Source organism: Hyperolius riggenbachi, chromosome 6, assembly GCF_040937935.1.
Source record: "Hyperolius riggenbachi isolate aHypRig1 chromosome 6, aHypRig1.pri, whole genome shotgun sequence".
NCBI lineage: Eukaryota > Metazoa > Chordata > Amphibia > Anura > Hyperoliidae > Hyperolius > Hyperolius riggenbachi.
Genome location: NC_090651.1, coordinates 314,416,444 through 314,438,525, shown reverse-complemented (window position 1 = coordinate 314,438,525; position 22,082 = coordinate 314,416,444). Strand labels below are relative to the sequence as shown.

General features: G+C 45.1%; 1 protein-coding gene across 1 annotated transcript in view; it reads right to left on the bottom strand.

The window, feature by feature from the left end:
* Positions 1 to 22,082, bottom strand: part of LOC137521696 (cytoplasmic phosphatidylinositol transfer protein 1-like) — a 343,380-nt gene that overhangs the window by 45,129 nt on the left and 276,169 nt on the right. The gene's annotated exons all lie outside the window — the stretch shown is intronic.

Sequence of the window (22,082 nt, the reverse complement as noted above, 5' to 3'; positions counted from 1 at the left end):
AGTTATATATCAGTTGCTGTCAGTTACAACTGAGAGGAGAACTGATGCGTCCATGTTTGCCTATGGCTCAAGTGGGCGATGTTACAGTTTAACAGTGTGCTGACCAGGAAGCTGTTATGGGGTAATAGCCATTTTCAAAATGGAGGACGGAGAATTTCATTGATCACAGTGGTCAGACAGGATGCAGGAGAGGAGAAAGAGATTGAGGAGTAGACTAAACAGGAGGTAAGTATAACTTGTGTATGTTTATTTTGACTTTTAATGTTCAGTTCAGGTTTTCTTTAAAGAATACCAGAGTTGAAAACCTAAGGAAATACTGAGGGAGCAGGCATGTGCTGGAAGCTGTCCTGACAGCCACTGCTCCCCCCTGTCCCAATCCTTTTTTGATCTAAATGCCACCCTGGAAGCCTCCGGTTGCCGGAGTCGGGCATTATTGTGCAGTCACTGGCTCGTCTGTGCACGCCGGGAGTGCTCTGCGCATGACATAATCGTGACGTCATGCTCGTATTGCTCCCGGCCGGGCCAGCGACTGCGCACTAATGCCCGTCTCCAGTGACCTGGAGGAGGCTGCCGGGGGCATTTAGATCGAAAGAGAGGGGGACAGAGGGGGAGAAGTGACCCCCGTTTCGCCTTATGTTTTAAAGAGAAACCGTAACCAAGAAATGAACTTCATCCCAATCAGTAGCAGATACCCCCTTTTGCCATGAGAAATCTATTCCTTTTCTAAAACGGATCATCGGGAGGCTCTGTATGGCTGATTTCGTGGTGAAACCCCTCCCACAGTGTGATGTCAGTGCCTCACAGCACTGAGGTACTGACATCACACTGTGGGAGCCTTGTTGCATTGTGGGAAATAACAGCTGTTTCCAACTGCCAAAAATGCAAGCATCATCTCCTTCCAGTGACATCAGCTGCCAGCAGTAAAAATGTCACCCTGTGATAAATGTCTGAACGTAATTCAGGGAGAGGAAAGTTTTTACAATGAGCAAACACTGACTAAATCATTTATACATAATTATTGTAAAAATTAAGCACTTTTATTGTTACGTTATTTTCACTGGAGGTCCTCTTTAAGCTCTGGTATTAAAGCATAACTCCACTAAAAAAACAAACCTTATCAAAACCATATGATAACAGAGGCGCCAAGCAGAATAAAATTAGTTAAAATTGTTAAAAAGGGGGAAGTGGGTGGACTCACCTCCCTTCTGAAAAAAATGGCCGGACAATGGACAGGTTACTTACAGTCTAAAGTAACATTTATTAGTAACTCCAAAGTGGAGTTACTAATAAATGTTACTTTAGACTGTAAGTAACCTGTCCATTGTCCGGCCATTTTTTTCAGAAGGGAGGTGAGTCCACCCACTTCCCCCTTTTTAACAATTTTAACTAATTTTATTCTGCTTGGCGCCTCTGTTATCATATTTCAATATCATCTAGTCCACCCTTGGTGGAGGGGTGTATCCCCATTTTCTCCTATCTACAGAGAGCGACTTTTTAACCTGAGCGGGGTCAGGTTACAATTCTCCCCGCCGGCCTTTCCAGTGGTTGCCTTTGTGGCGACCCACCCTTGTGAGTATAATCATCTCATTTATTCACAACAGACCTCTCCATATTAACATACTGCACCATATTGGGCTCTCGGTTTCTCCCCCATTTTCAAGCTTATCAAAACCATGGTCTTTATTCAATTCAGGTTTCATATGGTGATATTTTCACACCTAATAAAATGCATATTCGACCACCACACCAGCAAGCAAGTAAATACTCAGAATAATTTTGACAGTAGTTTTTAATACTATTTCAATTGCAGAGTGCTGAAAAGTTAATTTAAAGCATGATTGCCAGCCACACAAATTAAATTCCATGTACCCACTGCTCTCCGTTTATTATGTAGTCTACATGCAGTCTGCATTGCAAGCATTCCAATATAATCATAAATGTGTCTGCTGTAATGAATCTTATCTCAGTCAGCCTGGCTCTATTTTGGTACATTGCCAGGGAAAGGGAAGCTTGTCATCTCCCCTCCCCCCCACATTCCTGCTCCTCACTGACTGGCTGAGGGCAGTTCAGTGTGACAGGAGGCTGAGAAGGGAAATACACTCACCCCTCTGCAAAAGCTGCATATGATCTATGCTGTAGATTCCTCTTTGATCTGAATCTGATCAGAGAGGATCAACCCCCCCCCCCCCATACACAGCACTCAGACTTTCAATCATTTTCACAGTGCAACGCTATAGGCCGTCAACCTACCTGGGCTCCCCATTGGGCCTGACTGACCAAAATTTACCATCTGATCTCGAGTTTGATCTATTTTTGCCACATATCAACTGATTGCAACATATAAAGAATCTGACCAATCAGTCAGAAAAACAAATTGCAATTCTTGAATTGAAAAAGTATTTAAACATTTTTTGGGTGTGTGGTCACTTTTACACTGCCTTAGCCACTTAGACTTAAGGGGACCACACCCCACACAATTCTTTAAATATCTTTTTTTCTGGGAATTGAAAAAGGGAAAAAATGGACCCCAAAATCCAAATCCCAAAATTTGCATGTAATTTCTTCTTTTACACACCAAACTATTGGAAACTTTTCCTTCTTTTTAATTTGTAAGCTAACGGTACAATATAGCAGCTTATACTCATTAATCTTTAAGCTAGTATTTCTTTCAAAATGTACAATTTAAACAGCCGGAAGCAAACGAAAAGAGTAAAATGAATATATTCAACAACTGTAAACCTTTAAAAGGCTAAATTTATCTCAGCTGTTTACTAAGTGTAATTAAACGCCATTCTTTATATTAAATACACAGCACCCTGTGCCCACAGGCTAACACTTTAAAGGGTAACTGTGCCTTTGATTAAGCCAGTGGGTGGATAATTGAAATAGGAAATTTAGTGAAAACTTAAATAGATTCTCTTCCATTTCCATCAGCATTCAGCTACATAGGAATTTAAAGAACACCTGTCAAAAAAGTGTAAACAATTCACTCTGCACAAAAATGCACATCAGAGTTTACCTACAGTGGAAACCTTTTGGGTAATTCCACACATGGTGAAGTGCGTTGTCCTGCAGCAGGACAGCCCACCACAGGACAATCGCACCGCACCATTAGCCATTTCACACACACTGCGGCAGACTGGCTCTCAGTGCAATCGAGAGCCACTCTGTCTAAACTGCACCCCTTATGTTTGCACCTTTCCCTATCACAGATCGCTACAAAGTAAAGTGGTTGAGTGGTGTGTCTGCCACGCCTCCTCACACATCCTGATTGTGAGGGGCAATGAGCGGTAACTCAGCCACGCCCCACCTCCCAGAAGACAGTGGGGGACATTTATCAAGAGCGCGAGACAAAATATTGCTAGATTTTTAGAAATGTGTGCAGACTTGTCTCAGACATCTTAAGAAATCGCTAGATAGTGTGGTTTCCTTCTTAAACTGTTCTAAAATAGGAGGAGTTAGGAAGGTTTCTCAGGCAGTGCAGTGTGTGAGGGAAATTGCTGTTGCTGAGGTAACTAATACATCTGCTGTATTGCATCAATGCCCAGCAGGGCCGGATTTACCACTAGGCACTGTAGGCACGTGCCTACAGGCGCCTGGTGTGGGAAAGGCGCATCACATGTGATGAAATGCCGCCTGTCTTTCTGCCCCTTCAGTCCCCGCCGCTTATGACTGTGCTGCCGCCGCTGTAAAGAAGTACCGGGACGATGTAGTTACTTGTTTCATCTTTCCGATCCTTTCCCTCTGCTTCAGCCACGCAGTTATGTCATGTGAATCACATGACTATTAGTGGTTATTCATGATTGGCTGTAACTTAACAGAGCGGGTGAGGTCGGGAAATGAAGAGAGGAGGACCCGGCAGCAGCAGCAGGAGAAGGTAATATGGCTGTTGCTGGGAGGGAAGAGAGATATCTGTTCAGCACTCTGTAGTAAGTAACAAGGTTACAGACCTGGTTGTGCAATCATACACACATCCATACATGTAACAATCAGTTGTTGTATCTGACCTTGTGGGTGGGTGAGGGATGTAAAGTGGGCACTGTACTTATTGCCATATACATAGATCTCCCTCATCCACCCAGATACAATAAGTGTTTGGATTATATATAACATGTAGGGATGTTTGGCACATTCACGTCTGTAACCTTGTTAAAACTGTCGGGAAACTTGGCCAGTGTCTGCATTGCACTGCACTCCTGTCAGGCTGCACCACTACAGGAGTGAGCTGTGATCAGACTGTCACTCACTTCCTCCCTCCTGGCTGTCCGTGCGTCTCATCATCAGGAAGACGCAGCCAGCAACTCTGCAATAGAGAGCAGGGGAGTCCTGGCTGCCGTCAGACACACAAGCAGCAGCGCTGAATGGAGGGACCTGCAGCCTGAGCTGATAGCCTGTCACACAAGCTGTGACCTAAGGTCAGATTCCACCACATGTCAAGCTACATCCTGCTGCTTAGTTCCCCCACCTCTACTTCATTTATTTTTAACCCTTACAAAAGACTGGAGCCAGTATACCCTAACAAAACCTGTGGTGTCTCAAGAGCCAGAATGCCCTCTTAAACCATGATGACTTGCATTCTTACATAAAAAACAGATCACTTTTATAATACAGCTTTTCAGTGTATAATGCCGCCTCTCAGGGTACAATGCAGCTTCTTGGTGTACAATGCCGCCTCTCAGGGTATAATGCCGCCTCTCAGGGTACAATGCAGCTTCTTGGTGTACAATGCCGCCTCTCAGGGTATAATGCCGCCTCTCAGGGTACAATGCAGCTTCTTGGTGTACAATGCCGCCTCTCAGGGTATAATGCCGCCTCTCAGGGTACAATGCAGCTTCTTGGTGTACAATGCCGCCTCTCAGGGTATAATGCCGCCTCTCAGGGTACAATGCAGCTTCTTGGTGTACAATGCCGCCTCTCAGGGTATAATGCCGCCTCTCAGGGTACAATGCAGCTTCTTGGTGTACAATGCCGCCTCTCAGGGTATAATGCCGCCTCTCAGGGTACAATGCAGCTTCTTGGTGTACAATGCCGCCTCTCAGGGTACAATGCCGCCTCTCAGGGTACAATGCAGCTTCTTGGTGTACAATGCCGCCTCTCAGGGTACAATGCCGCCTCTCAGGGTATAATGCAGCTTCTTGGTGTACAATGCCGCCTCTCAGGGTATAATGCCGCCTCTCAGGGTACAATGCAGCTTCTTGGTGTACAATGCCGCCTCTCAGGGTATAATGCCGCCTCTCAGGGTATAATGCAGCTTCTTGGTGTACAATGCCGCCTCTCAGGGTATAATGCCGCCTCTCAGGGTACAATGCAGCTTCTTGGTGTACAATGCCGCCTCTCAGGGTATAATGCCGCCTCTCAGGGTATAATGCAGCTTCTTGGTGTACAATGCCGCCTCTCAGGGTATAATGCCGCCTCTCAGGGTACAATGCAGCTTCTTGGTGTACAATGCCGCCTCTCAGGGTATAATGCCGCCTCTCAGGGTACAATGCAGCTTCTTGGTGTACAATGCCGCCTCTCAGGGTATAATGCCGCCTCTCAGGGTATAATGCAGCTTCTTGGTGTACAATGCCGCCTCTCAGGGTATAATGCCGCCTCTCAGGGTATAATGCAGCTTCTTGGTGTACAATGCAGCTTCTTGGTGTACAATGCCGCCTCTCAGGGTATAATGCCGCCTCTCAGGGTACAATGCAGCTTCTTGGTGTACAATGCCGCCTCTCAGGGTATAATGCCGCCTCTCAGGGTATAATGCAGCTTCTTGGTGTACAATGCCGCCTCTCAGGGTATAATGCCGCCTCTCAGGGTATAATGCAGCTTCTTGGTGTACAATGCCGCCTCTCAGGGTATAATGCCGCCTCTCAGGGTACAATGCAGCTTCTTGGTGTACAATGCCGCCTCTCAGGGTATAATGCCGCCTCTCAGGGTACAATGCAGCTTCTTGGTGTACAATGCCGCCTCTCAGGGTATAATGCCGCCTCTCAGGGTATAATGCAGCTTCTTGGTGTACAATGCCGCCTCTCAGGGTATAATGCCGCCTCTCAGGGTATAATGCAGCTTCTTGGTGTACAATGCAGCTTCTTGGTGTACAATGCCGCCTCTCAGGGTATAATGCCGCCTCTCAGGGTACAATGCAGCTTCTTGGTGTACAATGCCGCCTCTCAGGGTATAATGCCGCCTCTCAGGGTATAATGCAGCTTCTTGGTGTACAATGCCGCCTCTCAGGGTATAATGCCGCCTCTCAGGGTACAATGCAGCTTCTTGGTGTACAATGCCGCCTCTCAGGGTATAATGCCGCCTCTCAGGGTACAATGCAGCTTCTTGGTGTACAATGCCGCCTCTCAGGGTACAATGCCGCCTCTCGGTGTACAATGCCGCCTCTCGGTGTACAATGCCGCCTCTCGGTGTACAATGCAGCCTCTCGATGTACAATGCAGCCTCTCGGTGTACAATGCAGCCTCTCGATGTACAATGCAGCCTCTCGATGTACAATGCAGCCTCTCGATGTACAATGCAGCCTCTCGGTGTACAATGCAGCCTCTCGATGTACAATGCAGCCTCTCGATGTACAATGCAGCCTCTCGGTGTACAATGCAGCCTCTCGATGTACAATGCAGCCTCTCGATGTACAATGCAGCCTCTCGGTGTACAATGCAGCCTCTCGATGTACAATGCAGCCTCTCGATGTACAATGCAGCCTCTCGGTGTACAATGCAGCCTCTCGGTGTACAATGCAGCCTCTCGATGTACAATGCAGCCTCTCGGTGTACAATGCAGCCTCTCGGTGTACAATGCAGCCTCTCGATGTACAATGCAGCCTCTCGGTGTACAATGCAGCCTCTCGATGTACAATGCAGCCTCTCGATGTACAATGCAGCCTCTCGATGTACAATGCAGCCTCTCGATGTACAATGCAGCCTCTCGGGGTATAATGCAGCTTCTCGGGGTACAATGCAGCCTCTCAGTGTACATCGATGTACAATGCAGCCTCTCGATGTACAATCCAGGCTCTCGATGTACAATCCAGCCTCTCGATGTACAATCCAGCCTCTCGATGTACAATCCAGCCTCTCGATGTACAATCCAGCCTCTCGATGTACAATCCAGCCTCTCGATGTACAATCCAGCCTCTCGATGTACAATCCAGCCTCTCGATGTACAATCCAGCCTCTCGATGTACAATGCAGCCTCTCAGGGTACAATGCAGCCTCTCAGTGTACAGTGCAGCTTTTTGGGGTACAATGTAGCCTCTCAGTGTAGAATTCAGGCTGCCAGTGTACAGTGCAGCCTCTAAGTGAGCAATGCAGACTCTTGGTGTATAATGCAGCTACTCAGTTTGATACCACTAGGGATATGCATTCCACGCCTAAACGCTGTTCCTAATGACTCGGAAAAGAACATGAACTTGAAGCATAGTTGCCGTGGAATGGGGAGTTAGGTCACACTTCACACTGCCTCCTTCACAGCCGAAAAAGAGGAAGTAGCTGGTGAGTTTGGAACCACCATGGAGGGCAGCGCACACAGGAGGTGTCAAAGGTGACTTAATCCCCTATTGCTGCGGTCCGCTGTGCTTCAAATTTGTGTTCTGTTTCTGAGTCTTTGGAAACAGTGTTCAGATGTGGGATGCTCATCCCTAGATCTCACTGATGTACACATGCTGAGCATTGTGGTTCCATAGAGGCTGCATCTGTTACAGTTTTTTGAGGTATTAAACATTATTGTTGAATGCCAGACAAACCTTCTAACACCATATTGTTGCCTAACCCTAAATTATCACCAACCTACATGGACAGCCACACCTAAATCCATTTCTAATCACTAACCTAGAAATTGTATCTGCTTGTTGTTGGTAATATTTGGTTAAATCTGCGTATCCTTGGTAATATCTGCATACTGTTGGTATTCTCTACTTGTGTTTGCTAATAGCTGCATTACCTTGCATGGTTTATTTAATAGGAAAAGGGGGGGAGTAACTTGTGGGTGTGGCCTTTGATGAGGGGTGGGGCTTAAGGCGCCAGAACTAATGTGCCTATAGGCTCCTGAGCTGTAAATCCGTCCCTGATGCCCAGCACTTTAAGCACAGAACCGCTTCACAGGATTCAATGGGGGGGGGAGGAGCACTTCACAAATCATGCCTACTCTACACTGCGCAATCTGTAGAAGTGCTATTAAGCATTTCTTATTCTGCAGCAGTTTAGGGATAGACACTTAACTAGTAGTGCAGTTCTAGAAATCCACGCTAAACTGTTGCTATTAAGTAGAATTTAAAGCCAATGGGTACCGCTAATGACAAAAAAAGTCAGATACTCACCTAAGGAGAGGGAAGGCTCCGTCCTAAGAGCCTTCCCTCTCCTCTCCCGGTGCCCTCGGTGCTGCGCTGGCTCCCCCGTTCACGTCTGCCGCCGCAGGGACTTCGGAGGTCATCGGGAGCACTCGGGCTTCCGAAGACGGCCGCTCCATACTACGTACGCGCGAGCGCGTCATAGAGGGCGCATGCGTAGTATGGAGCGGCCGCGTCCTCGGGAGCCCGAGTGCTCCCGAAGGCTTCCGAAAGCTCCCTTCGGCATGCGGAAGTGGCAGTATTTGACCGAACTGGTCGAATACTGCCACGGGGATCCTGCACGGGACCGGGCACCGGGAGAGGGAAGGCTCATTAGGACCGAGCCTTCCCTCTCCTTAGGTGAGTATCTGACTTTTTCTTTTTTAAACCGGTAAACATTCACTTTAAGAATTTTCTTATCATGCAGAACAGTTCCCCTGCTGGTTAGAACGGTTTAAGAAGAAAAAACTGTCGGGAATGCTTTGATGAATCTGGCTGGCCGACTGAGTCTTGTTTGTGCTCAGAGATGTATCTTCCACAGAGCAACAAAAGGGTATTCAGACTCCTTTTTAATCATGTAGGATCCGTTAACATCATTATGTTTGTAACAGATCTGATCAGTGTACTTTGGCAAGCAGTATGCAAGGTTGGATGCCACATGATTTTTCCGGAATGAGTGGATGCGACGGAGGCCTGACAGAATCAATGCTAGCCCACTAGGCTGCTAATTGTGTGCATTTCACAAGATACTCACTAGCTGCTATTCATTTGGGTCCCACTCCCTGCATGCTGGAAACCCTGGTATATCAATCCTAAGGCCCCGCCCAGGGCAGAAGCATTTCAGGTTCCCATTAGTTGCAATAGACCAATAGGAATCGTCCCTCCCAAGGGAGGATTCTCATTGGTTCACTGAGTAGTGGCTTGATTCCCTTTTTAAAATACCAATCACTAGGATGCTACACTAATCCAGTAGAGTAAACATACCTGATCTGCACACTTGTGCTGGCACTGTTTTCACCTAACGGACACACCACCACTGACCGAAGACCGGAGAGAAATTCAGCCAATTAACACCTCTAGCTGTTAAATAACCAGCTACCACCTACTTGATTAGAAGTTGCTTGAATGATGTTATGAAATGTATTTCTTTTTTTTCAGGGCAGTTGCATAGAGAGAGAAAGAAAGTGTGAGTGTGACAGATGATATTTACATGTCCCAGAATTCTCTCCTCTGCATTACCATTATAGCCAAACCACTACAGAATTTAGAGTTCTCTTGAAAAAAAGGTGCTCAGGTGAGATAGAAGGCTGGTTTGGTCAATGCAAAGAGTCCTACTCTGAGAGCTAAATGTCTAAGATGGGCAACTCAAAAGGAATTTGGATTCTTTACCGGTAAAGACTGCTGATCATTGATGCTATTTTGTTCTTGAAGAATGTTAGGTTTGCACCCAGCAGAAAGGATTCTCAGTTGTAAGTCAGTTATAGTTATACGTTTTTATTTTGCCTAAATCTAGTTCAGAGTCAGAGAGTGGTATATCGGAGGGAAAAGATGATGGGAAACATTTTATTTTTGAAAAGGGAATAAAGATAGCAGCCTTTAGATATCCCTTTCACCCACAGATATTTCAATTCCTGTAGCCAGCAAAATTGCAGCATTTCTACAGCAATAAATAACTATTTTCAACATTTTTTTCTTAAAACTGAGCAATCACGTTCGATCGTAGATGAACAAATGATTTTCATCATTCACAACTGGGTCAGATGATCCTGCTATCTACGCCAAGCTGCATATTTTGTAGCACTACAGTGTAAAGCATTCATGTGTACGGAGGCATAAATGTCTACAATGTGTCTGTTTGTCGGAGTTATTTTGAATATCTTACATAAAACATGCTGCCTGTGTGTCTCGGCAGTGTCACATCCAATCTGTGTCCAAAACCTGTGGACTGTTCATGTGTAAACGTGAACAGATGCATACAGTCCTCTGTCCTTCCGCCGCAGTGCTTCTACCTGTGGCCTGACAGTCTGCAGATGAAAGAGATCTGGTGTGACAAGCTTTACTCATTTATTTTAGATATCAGCTACTGTGCCATTTTATAACACTGTCAGCATGATCCGCACTCCCCTTCCAAAACTCACTCCTCCTCCTCAACTCTGTTTTTGTCTTTGAAACATTGCAAAGTAATGTATGTTAGACGTCTTGTCAGGCAGGTGAAAACAAGAGGAAAAAAGGTTCCAGTCATCAGTCCTGAGAACAAATGATGAGCTTATAACGATACTAAACGTTTGTATGCGGGAAATCATCATAACAACAATAAAATGAATGCTAATAAAGTTCTAAATATAACGTATCCATTCACAAAAAATTGGAAAGAAAAAAATGTATGCCTATTGGAATTTTTTTTTTCTCGGAAAGGGATACTTAAAGAGAACCCGAGGTGTGTTTAAAGAATGTTATCTGCATACAGAGGCTGGATCTGCCTATACAGCCCAGCCTCTGTTGCTATCCCAAACCCCACTAAGGTCCCCCTGCACTCTGCAATCCCTCATAAATCACAGCCGTGCTGTGCGGCTGTGTTTACATCTGTAGTGTCAGTCTCAGCTGCTCCCCCGCCACCTGCATAGCTCCGGTCCCTGCCCCCGTCCCTTCCCTCCAATCAGCAGGGAGGGAAGGGATGCAGGCGGGAACTGGAGTTCTGCAGGAGGCGGGGAGAGCAGCAGACTGACACTATAGAGATAAACACAGCCAGCTCTGACAAGCTATTTGTCAGCAGCGTGGCTGTGATTTATGAGGGATTGCAGAGTGCAGGGGGACCTTGGGGGGGTTTGGGATAGCAACAGAGGCTGGGCTGTATAGGCAGATCCAGCCTCTGTATGCAGATAATATTCTTCAGACCCACCTCGGGTTCTCTTTAAGCCTATGTATAAAAAAAAAAAAAGAAAAAGCAATCAGTTTTACTTACCAGGGGCTTCTACCAGACCCCCTGCCGCCGTCCCGTGCCCTCGCAATCACTCATGGATCCTCCGATCCCTGCAGCCAGCTAGTTTCGTTTCGCCGACAGGCATGGCCACACGTAGCATTCTTCGCATTCGCGTCCGCAAGAAGTAGTCGCGTGGCCAGGCCTGCGCAGGTGCAGTAAGCCTGCCGGTGAAAACGAAACTAGCTGGTGGCGGGGGACCAGAGGCTCCGTGAGTGACTGCAAGGGCACGAGACTGCTGTAGGAGACTGGTAGAAGCCCCAGGCAAGTAAAACTGATATTTTTACACAGGATTAAGTATCCCTTAAAAGCAGTAGGATTAGCCATACTATGCCAGGGGAAAAATACACATATAAGTAGATAAATACTTGATCTACTTACATAACACATGTATTGTACTGTCCACGTTTTGATTTCACTGAATTGTATATAGTAAATGAAGATAATTCTGTTCCTGGTGGGAATCATGTATTTTGCCCACAGTTTGAGGCTAAATACTGATGTAATTTCTTCAGTTAACTTTTTTTCTTTTTTCCTCCAATCAGTGAGTCACCTCAGCCTTGCTTGTAAACACGAGTGAGCAGAGGATCATGTTTCAGCTAGGCAGCAGTCTGCTCAGCCAATCAGTGAGCAGCAGGAAGATGGGAGAGTCATTGGCAATGGCACAGTATAGAGCCTGGAGGAGTGAGAAAATATAATAACAGCAGAGATTCTTGAATAGAATGGAGAGCCTGTACTGCAGGGTGAGATTTCTGGCAGCATTTTAAACACACTGCTATGTTTAAATAGAATTTGGTTTTGTGGCCGACAATCCCGCTTTAACACATCAGGTTTACTGAAAATAAAGCAACTGAACTAGTTACTACACCCGAGCAAGTAGCATAAAATGTATAACAGGAAGAGTATATAAACGCATAATAAAGGACTGGGCATAATGTTAATACACAGAACACACCTGACATGTTAGCAGAATAAATGGATACCATTAAAAAGGAGAATTGATATAATAAAGCACATTAACAACCCAAACAAAATAAGTCAGTCTCCAGAAAGCTATACGATGACAGAGCAATGAGTGCAATGCTGTAAAAACCCATAGGAAAAAGGGGAAACTTACATACTACATCTTAGTAGTAATTTTTCCACTCACACCGTATCTTGTCAAACTTATGTTGAGCACCTCTCGATTGACATATTACCTAATGGTACGGGAGGACATTATTTACTAGTCTAATCCAGTCCTACACCTGGAATTAATGGTTGCATCCAAAACTTAGCATACAACTTTCAAGCTAGATTAAGAGATACCAGGAGAAATGTCTTAGTAGACTTATTTATTTTTATTTTAATTAATTGACTTGCAGATAATAGTGTTAAGAAGTATATTTAATAAACATAATTTAGGGTCAACTGATACAGGACACCCCATGCGGTCATGTAGAAAGCGGATTATGTGAGTCCAGTAGGTGTTGACCTCAGGGCAGAGCCATTTCATGTGGGAAAAGGTGCCACTCCACATTTAGGGCATAGATCAGAGTAGCTCTGTCTATATTTAGCGAGCATTACAGTTGTTAGATAAGCTCTATGTATGGTATTTATTGCAGACAACCCGACAGAGAGAGAGACCTGAAACATAGCCCTCCCACTCATCATCCAATGGGCCATCATCCCTTTATGCCCATTGGAATTTAGAGAATATCTTGCCTGGGTCATATTGGCCGATGTGATCACCACAATCACGTTCACTAGTCAATAAAGTTAATTGTAGAGCAAGTTTATTTTTTTAGACAATTTTTCTCCTCACTAAGATTGAAGAGGCAGGAAATTGTTACAAAGCCTTATTTTTTAAGAAAGTAACTCTTCCTGGTCACTTAGACCATCTTGACCTCTGAAGGTAGTAATAATTACCAGCCAACAATGACAACTACAACAACAAAACATTTGTGAAGTGCTTTTCTCCCGTAGGACCCAAAGCGCATATGATTGTCTCAGATCAGTACATAGTGATGTGTACAGGGGAAAAGTTATGTGATAGCTAGACACTATCATCCCGCAACCAATGACCACTCACCCCCCCCCCCCCCCCCACACACACACACACAGATGTGTACTGCCGCAGTTCCTATTCTCCCTATATACAAACAACTGCAGATACACAGCAAACACTGTCAAAGTAATGAAGTTCGCTGATGACACCACCACAGTTGGCCTCATCACCAATAATGATGAGCAGGAGTACTGCCACCAGTTTGACAGAATTTGCTGCTGGTGTAGGGATTTTGCTGCTGGTCCTCAACACCACAAAAACTGTCAAGATGATTGTTGACTTTAGGAGGCATGCTTCTACCCCACCTCCAATCCACATGGACGGCTCGGTAGTTGAGAGCGTTCCTCCACCCAGAGGAAAGCTCAGCAGAGGCTATTTATCCTTCACCAACTGAAGACGTTTGGTATGGCCCAGAAACTTCTGACGAGCTTCTACTCTGCCACAATTTAATCTGTCCTCTGTTCTTCCATCCCGGTCTGGTAAGCTGGCTCCTCCGCCAGCAAACTAGACACATTCTACAGAGGGTCATAAGATCAGCGGCGTGAACATTCGGAAAACCACTTTCTCCTCTGGACCACCTCTACAACTCCAAACTGCAAGCCGGGGCTTTAAGGATCGCTAATGATCCCTCCTACTCCGGCTTCCGCTTCTTCAGTCCACTCAGGCCAGACGTTCCAGTCCATCTCCAGCAGGACCACAACACACAGGAACAGCTTCTTTCCCTCAGACGTCAACTCACTGAACTCTATGAACTCTCTTTACTGTAACCGATAGTACATGATTGCACTGCTGCACATTGCACAATTTTGTGGTCGAACTCTGTGTTAAATATTTTGTATTTGAATTGCTGTATTGTGTATGTATGTCCTATTCTATGTTATCCCTGTACATGTCAAGCCCAATACTGGGCACGACCTAGTCATGCTTGACAAAATAAATGATTCTGATTTGATCATAAATACCAGACTAAACATGGGGCTTTTCATTTTTTTATTTAAATGTGTCCAGGGTTGGAGCTGTCTTACGTTTAACAAGGCATTCCACAGGGTAGGGGCAGCATGAGAGAAAGCTCTGGCTCCAAAGGTTTTTAGTTGAACTCTGGGGGTGGTCAAGTTATTGGATCCTTTTGATCTGAGGTTGTGGGTGGTGTGACGCAGTTGCAACAAATCAGGTATCCAGGATCTAGGTCGTGTAGAGATTTGAATGTTAGCATGCCAATTTTGAAAAGGATTCTCCATTTTATGGGTAGCCAGTGTAGTGAGTAAAGGATTGGCGTTATATGGCAATGGCGGGTTGGCTTGTTAACAGTCTTGCGGCAGCATTCTGTACTAGCTGCAGGCGGTGTAGGTCTTTATTTGGAAGGCCTGCATGGAGGGCATTGCAATAGTCCAGCCGTGATGTGATGAAGACGTGAACTAGGGTTTCTCTAAAGGAAGCCAAAGGTTTTGGAGATGAAAACGCCCACTGCTTTGACTACTGAAGTCCTGCTCCCAGATATAAAGGTTGTTACAAAGGTTATCCACAAAGTAAGTTGTTTGATTTCACCTGCCATGCAACATATTCTCTCTGTGTAATAGAACTTGCATCTGTCAGGTTAATATCTTCTCTACCAGCACCGCTTGTCACACGACTGCAGAATGCTGGTAATGGTCTGCTCAGCAGCATTAATATAAAGCCCCCCAAATCCCAATCCATCCAATTCATTGGTGAGGAGTGTGATGCTACTACAACAAAAGGATTGAAAGCCTTGTAAAAAGATATGATAAATGCTTAAATAAAAGAGGTGGTAATGTGGAGAAATAAGCAGAAGATACAACATGTCTAAAAAAATATAAAGTTTCCTTAATTGATAAATGCTGCTACTTTCCAGAAGGCCTTCGTACATTCAGGGGGTCACTGATGAAAGTCTTATAAGAGCACTTACTCTGTAAAAAAAAAAAGAATATTCTTTACTATGCTTTAAATTCAGAGAGAAGCGAGACAGAACCTTTGTGTATGTCTGTAATGACATTTCAGACATCGTGTACTCATAAGAAGTTCCTTTCTGTCATTCTGGAACAAACTGTGAGGTGTTGGAGAGATGTAATATGTTTAATGTACACCCACTGATCCGACTCACTGTATGTGCTCCTGCTCTCTGCTGCGCAATGGATTTCAGCAGCATGTGGTTCAGTCAGCTTGAGTCCGGTCAGAATAAGGTTGATTTTAGGCAAGAGTGCCTGGGTAAACACCTCAGGGTCTAAATTCATAATGATGTAAGTAAATATACCTTTACCTTCTTACACTGCTGACATAAAGGAATAATCAGCTCAGAGTTTGGGAGACCTCTTCTGAATGGAGTAGGGCTTTATCTAAGTATCATTGTCATGGATTTATATGGCGCCAGCGTGTTCCATAGTGCTGCACAATAGAGAACACAAAGTATCCGTATTTTTCGGAACATAAGATGCTAGTGACCATAAGACGCACCTAAGTTCCACAGAGGTAGTTGATCAGCTCTGCTGAGACACCAATTACCCCACCTGTGATTGTGTGTGGTTTTCTGCAAAACATGTACTGTTGGTGGGCCTTGAGGACAGGGTTGGAGAACTCTGGTTTAGAGGACAAAAAACAGGAAAACAAAACATATACTAAACATCAGTAAACCTTGTGTGTTTATGGTGCAGGGCGTCTTATGGATCTTCTCCACCCAATTATTATATCTACCTTGTCCTTTATGTCCCCCTTGTGTCTTCCTACGTCCCCATGTTCCCTCCACTGTCCCCCTTTCCTTCACTGCCCGTTCCCTCCTCTGTCCCCGTGCTTAATAGGCTAACACTAGGCAATATCCGCAGGCTAGGCTCTCTCTCTCCCTCCCATGTGCACGGAGGATAACTGTCACTCAGCCCCTTTGTCTGGGGATCGGCGGCTCTGCTCGCTACACACAATCTACGATAGTGAAGAATGCCGGTGTATAGCGAGCAGAGCCGCTGCTCCCGAGACAGAAGGGCTGAGTGACACGGATCCTCTGCAGCACATGTACTTCGGAGGGAGAGGAGATGAGCTTAAATGCCAGGCAACCTACCTCACAGCCGCTTACGTGGTGAACAGAGAACCGCTGCAGAGCCTCCCCTCTACAAACGCGAGTACAATTGCTGATGCCTACACTGCAGCACAGGCTGCAGCAGGTGGAGAGCCGAGGAAATACGTGGGGCTTCACCCCCTGCAGAAATACACTCCTCCAGGCTGACAGCAGGAAACCAAGGTTGCCGCTGTCACTACAACACCAGCGAATGAGGGTATGGAGGGGAGCCCAACGACCACTAGACTGCCAAGGATTTAGGTGAGGCAGGTCTGTGGCAGCACATGCAGACCATAAAGCCTCACCTACACGCGTATATGAGGCTGCGATCCGGCGGCTCGATTAGCCGCTGGATCGCCTCTTCCGCATCCCCGCGCGTGCCCACCGCATCCCCGCTCGCCGCACGTGCGTCGCATTCGATTCTCCGCTCGTCCCCGCTTATCTTCTGCTTGATTCCCTGCCATTGTCCCCTCGCGGGGAGCGAGCAGGGAATCGGCGGAAGCAAGATCCGTCCTGTCAGATCTTATCAATCGAGCCGCATCAGTGGCTCGATTGATAAGGAGGATCGGAGCCGCATCTACGCGTGTAGACACGGCTTAAGACGCACCAACAATTACTCCCTCTTTTTTGGGGGAAAAAAAAGTGTGTCTTATGGTCTGAAAAATATGGTATATACCAGCCTTTCTCAACCAGAGGCCAGAACTGAAGACCAGGATACCGTAGATAAGGAAATAATAGAAATCAAGAAGTTAAAACACAGAAATAAGCAGTACATTTCTTCCAGAGTAATATGAGCCATAAATTAATTCTATGTTGCTGTCACTTACAGTAGTTAGCTGAAATCTGATGGAGCCAACAGATTTTTGACTAGTCCATCTCTTCATGGTGGGGTTCTCAGAAGTTATTTTTTTTTTTCACAAAAGCACTCCCTAGAAAGGACCTATACAAAGATGCCAGCAGACCACCCTACCTGTTTGCACACTATTCTGGCAGTTGGACTGAGCAACTGCCATTCACTAAGTGCTTTTGAGAATAAGGGTAAGTTAAACTGTTTTTTTTTCTTCATTTACTTCCTTCCCTTTAAAGAGACTCCGCAACAAAAATTGCATCCTGTTTTTTATCATCCTACAAGTTCCAAAAGCTATTCTAATGTGTTCTGGCTAACTGCAGCACTTTCTGCTATCACCATCTCTGTAATAAATCAACTTATCTCTCTCTTGTCAGACTTGTCAGCCTGTGTCTGGAAGGCTGCCAAGTTCTTCAGTGTTGTGGTTCTGCTATGAACTCCCCCTTCCAGGCCCCTCTATGCACACTGCCTGTGTATTATTTAGATTAGGGCAGCTTCTATCTTCTCTCTTATCTTTTACAAGCTGGATAAATCGTCCTCTGAGCTGGCTGGGCTTTCACATACTGAAGAATTACAGACAAGAGCAAAGCTGTTTGCAGGAGAAAAACGAGCAGCCTGAAACTTCAGTGCATGAGAACTGCAGGGGGAAAGAAACACACAATGATCTCTTGAGATTCAAAAGGAAGGGTGTATACAGCCTGCTTGTGTATGAATGTATTTTCTATGTGTGGACATACTGTACATCAACCTACTTCCTGTTTTGGTGGTCATTTTGTTTGTTTATAAACAAACTTTTTAAAACTGTTTTTAACCACTTTTAATGCGGCGGGGAGCGGCGAAATTGTGACAGAGGGTAATAGGAGATGTCCCCTTACGCACTGGTATGTTTACTTTTGTGCGATTTTAACAATACAGATTCTCTTTAAGTAGTTCACAAGTCAGAAGTGGGCACCACTGTTCTAATACTAATTACGAAATGTCCTCTACAAAACAAAAACATTTCCAGTTTGCGTTAACTTATGTTGTCTTTGACTAATATAACCCTTGCAAATGAGAACCTTCATGTGCAAGTGGAAAACAATGCTTTGATAGTCTGAAAATGGACTAATTACTACAATTAAAATGTATTTATTTTCTCCATTATACCTAGGGTCTGCCTTGCACATATTGGCCTACTGATGGCCCCAAAATGCTCTCAGGGTGGATCTCCGTATAGATTATATTCCACGTTTTCTGAAACTCTTCAGTGATAAACCAGTCTAGTCTTGCTAATATACGTCCCTCAATATTAAGCCATAGTTTCCCAGACACGTCTGTCTGCTGAATATTAACCTTGTGTCTAGTGCCCATTATTAAATGATAATAGTCTGGAAAAATGTATTCTATGGTAGCACTGTTTAAGTGGAAAGATTCTCCGATGTCCCTGGTGACAGTTGCTCTACAAATGTTTAAAGCGGACCTGAACTCTTGCACATCACACAATGTAAAGTCTGATTTTATTTAGGCACATGAACTGGTTTTATTAGTTCTTATCAGCAGATGTGAATAGACTGCAGGAGAGGTCTGACAAGCCACCTCTTCTTACAATAAACACTAAGGCTTAAAGCAGTGGGATTATCCAGGGGAAAAAAAATCATATATAAGTAGATAAATACTTAATCTACTTACATAACACATGCATTGTACTGTCCACGTTTTGAGTTCAGTGAATTTTATATAGTAAATTAAGAGAATTCCCCAGTTTACCTGATACTTTATTTGGTACACACAAAATTTAGTACACACAAAGGAGGTTGCAGGGCATGCTGGGTTGTCCTTTTTTGCTTCTCTACTTCCCCCTCAGACTTAACTAATGCAGCCTGATTGGCTGAAGCCTCTTTCCCTCCTGTTTCCCCCTCCCACACCTCTATTCCTCTCTGATTGGCCAATATTTCTCATGCTGAGACAATGTACCTCCTATAGTGAATGACTGGCAATGCATACACAATCGGGCAGAGGAGAGTAAGGGAGGAAATGACATCAGGATTGGCTTCAAAATAGCCACAGTTAAAATGAGAAATGCTAAGAAGGCTTTTCTTTTTACTATAGAAAAATCACTAAAATCAAAATGTGGACAGTGCAATACATATGTTATGTAAGTAGAGCAAGTATTTATCTACTTATATATTTATTTTTTTCTGAGAGTATGGCTGACAGCTTCTCTTTAACACTTTCTGCACGCCTTCAAAAGTGAAAACTTCCATAAAAATTGTAATGATTTTTTTCCCATAAAGATTATCATGCTATGACTAATCTTTTAGAATGGAGAAGAAGCTCGGACTTTAGTTCCACTATAAAAAAAAATCAAAATCAAAACTTCTTCCTGGCAAATCCAGGTAACTTGACTAAAACCTGGTGACCCCGAAGAACTGAATTCACCATAGATACCAAAAAATCTTATCGTCAATGGCTGGGTAAGAGGAAGGAACAAGTATGGATCTTGTATGATGAGTGGCTGTGTGTAGTGTTTATCACGTTACTGGCCAAGTGCTTGGTTGCTGTATTGAGCAGGGTGACATTGCTGAGGTGACATGTTGCCATGGCAAATCCCCTGAGGATGTGACATGTTGCGGTGACATACAGGAAGGATTTTTTCATAATTTTCTACCAGCAGTCCCTGAGCAATTCAAGGATGTCAATATTTGAACTGCTGTTGATAACATGACGCCACTACAGGAAGATCAGGTCTTCTTTCAATATCCTGTTTGGTCAAACACAGAAGTTTGAATTGGCTTAGTGTCACATTTTAAAATAATTCTTTGCTAAACAGTTCCATATTGTACATTTACAGTAACTGTTCATTGCTCACGGTCAGGCATAATCCATGGTGGACCATCTGTATGTTACTAGCAAAACATGTTCGTTTTTATTAGCTTTCTAGTGGGAAAAGCCCAAGAGTCAACAACTAAATGGGAAAAAATGAAATTAAAGAGAACCTGTAACTTCAAAAAATGCCCCTGTGGGGGTACTTACCTCGGGGATGGGGAAGCCTCTGGATCCTATCGAGGCTTCCCCCGTCGTCCTCCGTTTCACAGTGGCAGCACTAGAGATCCCCGAAACCACAGCCAAAAAAGTTGTCATGCTGTGGCGCAGGCGCAATAGCGCCTGCAATATTTACCTTCCCCGGCTCCAGCGCAGTAGCAGCTCCGCAATGGGCTGAGGCGGAAATAGCCGAGCCTTATCGGGTCCGCTCTAGTCACCGGCGCAGTAGAGTGGACCCCATTGGGATCGGCTATTTCCGCCTTAGTTTGAGCCGAGATGGTAAATATTTACATGCCCGCTGTTCGGGGACCTCTAGTGCTGCCACCGTGGGACGGAGGAGGACAGGGGAAGCCTGAATAGGATCCAGAAGCTTCCCTCTACAGATTCTCTTTAACAACACTTTAGTTGATTCTTGGGCTTTTGGAATAGTTCCCACTAGAAAGCTAATAAAATCATTTTTTTCATGGTTAGTGTAGGACTGACTAGATTGGGGACACTGGCGCAGTTGGTGAGCTTAAAGGGACACTCAAGTCAAAAAAAAAAAAAAAAGTTTTACTCAGCTAGGGCTTCCAATAGCCCCCTGCAGCTGTCCGGTGCCCTCGCCGTCTCCCTCCGATCCTCCTTGCCCCGCCAGCAGCCACTTCCTATTTCGGTGACAGGAGCTGACAGGCTGGGGACGCAAGTGATTCTTCGCATTCCCAGACACATTAGCACCCTCTATGCTGCTATATGGTATATGATATATGCTATAGCAGCATAGATGGCGCTATTGTGGCAAGGAACGCGAAGAATCACTCGAGTCCCCAGCCTGTCAGCTCATGTCACCGAAACAGGAAGTGGCTGCCGGCGGGGCCAGGAGGATCGGAGGGAGATGGCGAGGGCACCGGACAGCTGCAGCGGGCTATTGGAAGCCCCAGGTGAGTAAAACTCATTTTTTTTGTTTGACTTAAGTGTCCCTTTAAGTGCGTTAAAGCATGACCAAGAGCCCCTGTCTCTGTTTTTTTCCTGTTTGCTGCAGCCCCTCTGTATTTATATATTTCTATTGATTGGGGATCTCCAGTGCTGCATGCATGTTTTGCATAGAATTGCATATAATTTGGTTTGTGCTACCCAATCCACTGTGAGCGTGCATAACCATGCCCACCTCTAGCACAGTCAGATTGCACATGTTCAGAGAGTCTATTCAGTCGCTATGTGGAAGCTGAGGCATTTTTAATTTCATTTTTTTCCCCATTTAGTTGACTCTTGGGCTTTTGGAATAGTTTCCACTAGAAAGCTAATTAAATCTAACATTTTTGCCTAGTTAGAGTAGGACTCACCAGATTGGGGGCACTTTGGCACAGTTGGTTAGCTTAAGCGCATTTAAGCGTGACCAAAATCCTGTCACTGTTTTTCCGGTTGTGTGTTGCAGCCCCTCTGTATTTATACATTTCTTATGGAGACTGGAAGTCTCCAGTGCTGCGTGCATGCTTTGCATAGAATTGCATGTAATGTGGTTTGTGCTGCTCATCCCCCAGTATTTATCATAGCCTAAAGCTTGATACACACACATAACTACTTAAGGACCGTTCCACGCCAAGCGGCGTGGACGCGGCGGCAGCCCCAGGACTGCCCAAAACCGATCTTCGTGCAGTCCTGGGGGCGTGTTTCGCAGGAGATTGTGCACGCTGATACGTGCGTATTTCCACTTGAATGACGGAGCTCCGTTCCGCCATCAGTCTCCCAGAGTCGATCGCTGCTCGGAGACTGTTAGATGACGAAACCGCCATCTATTAACACTGTACAGCGCTACGATCTAAGGCAGTGCTGTACTGG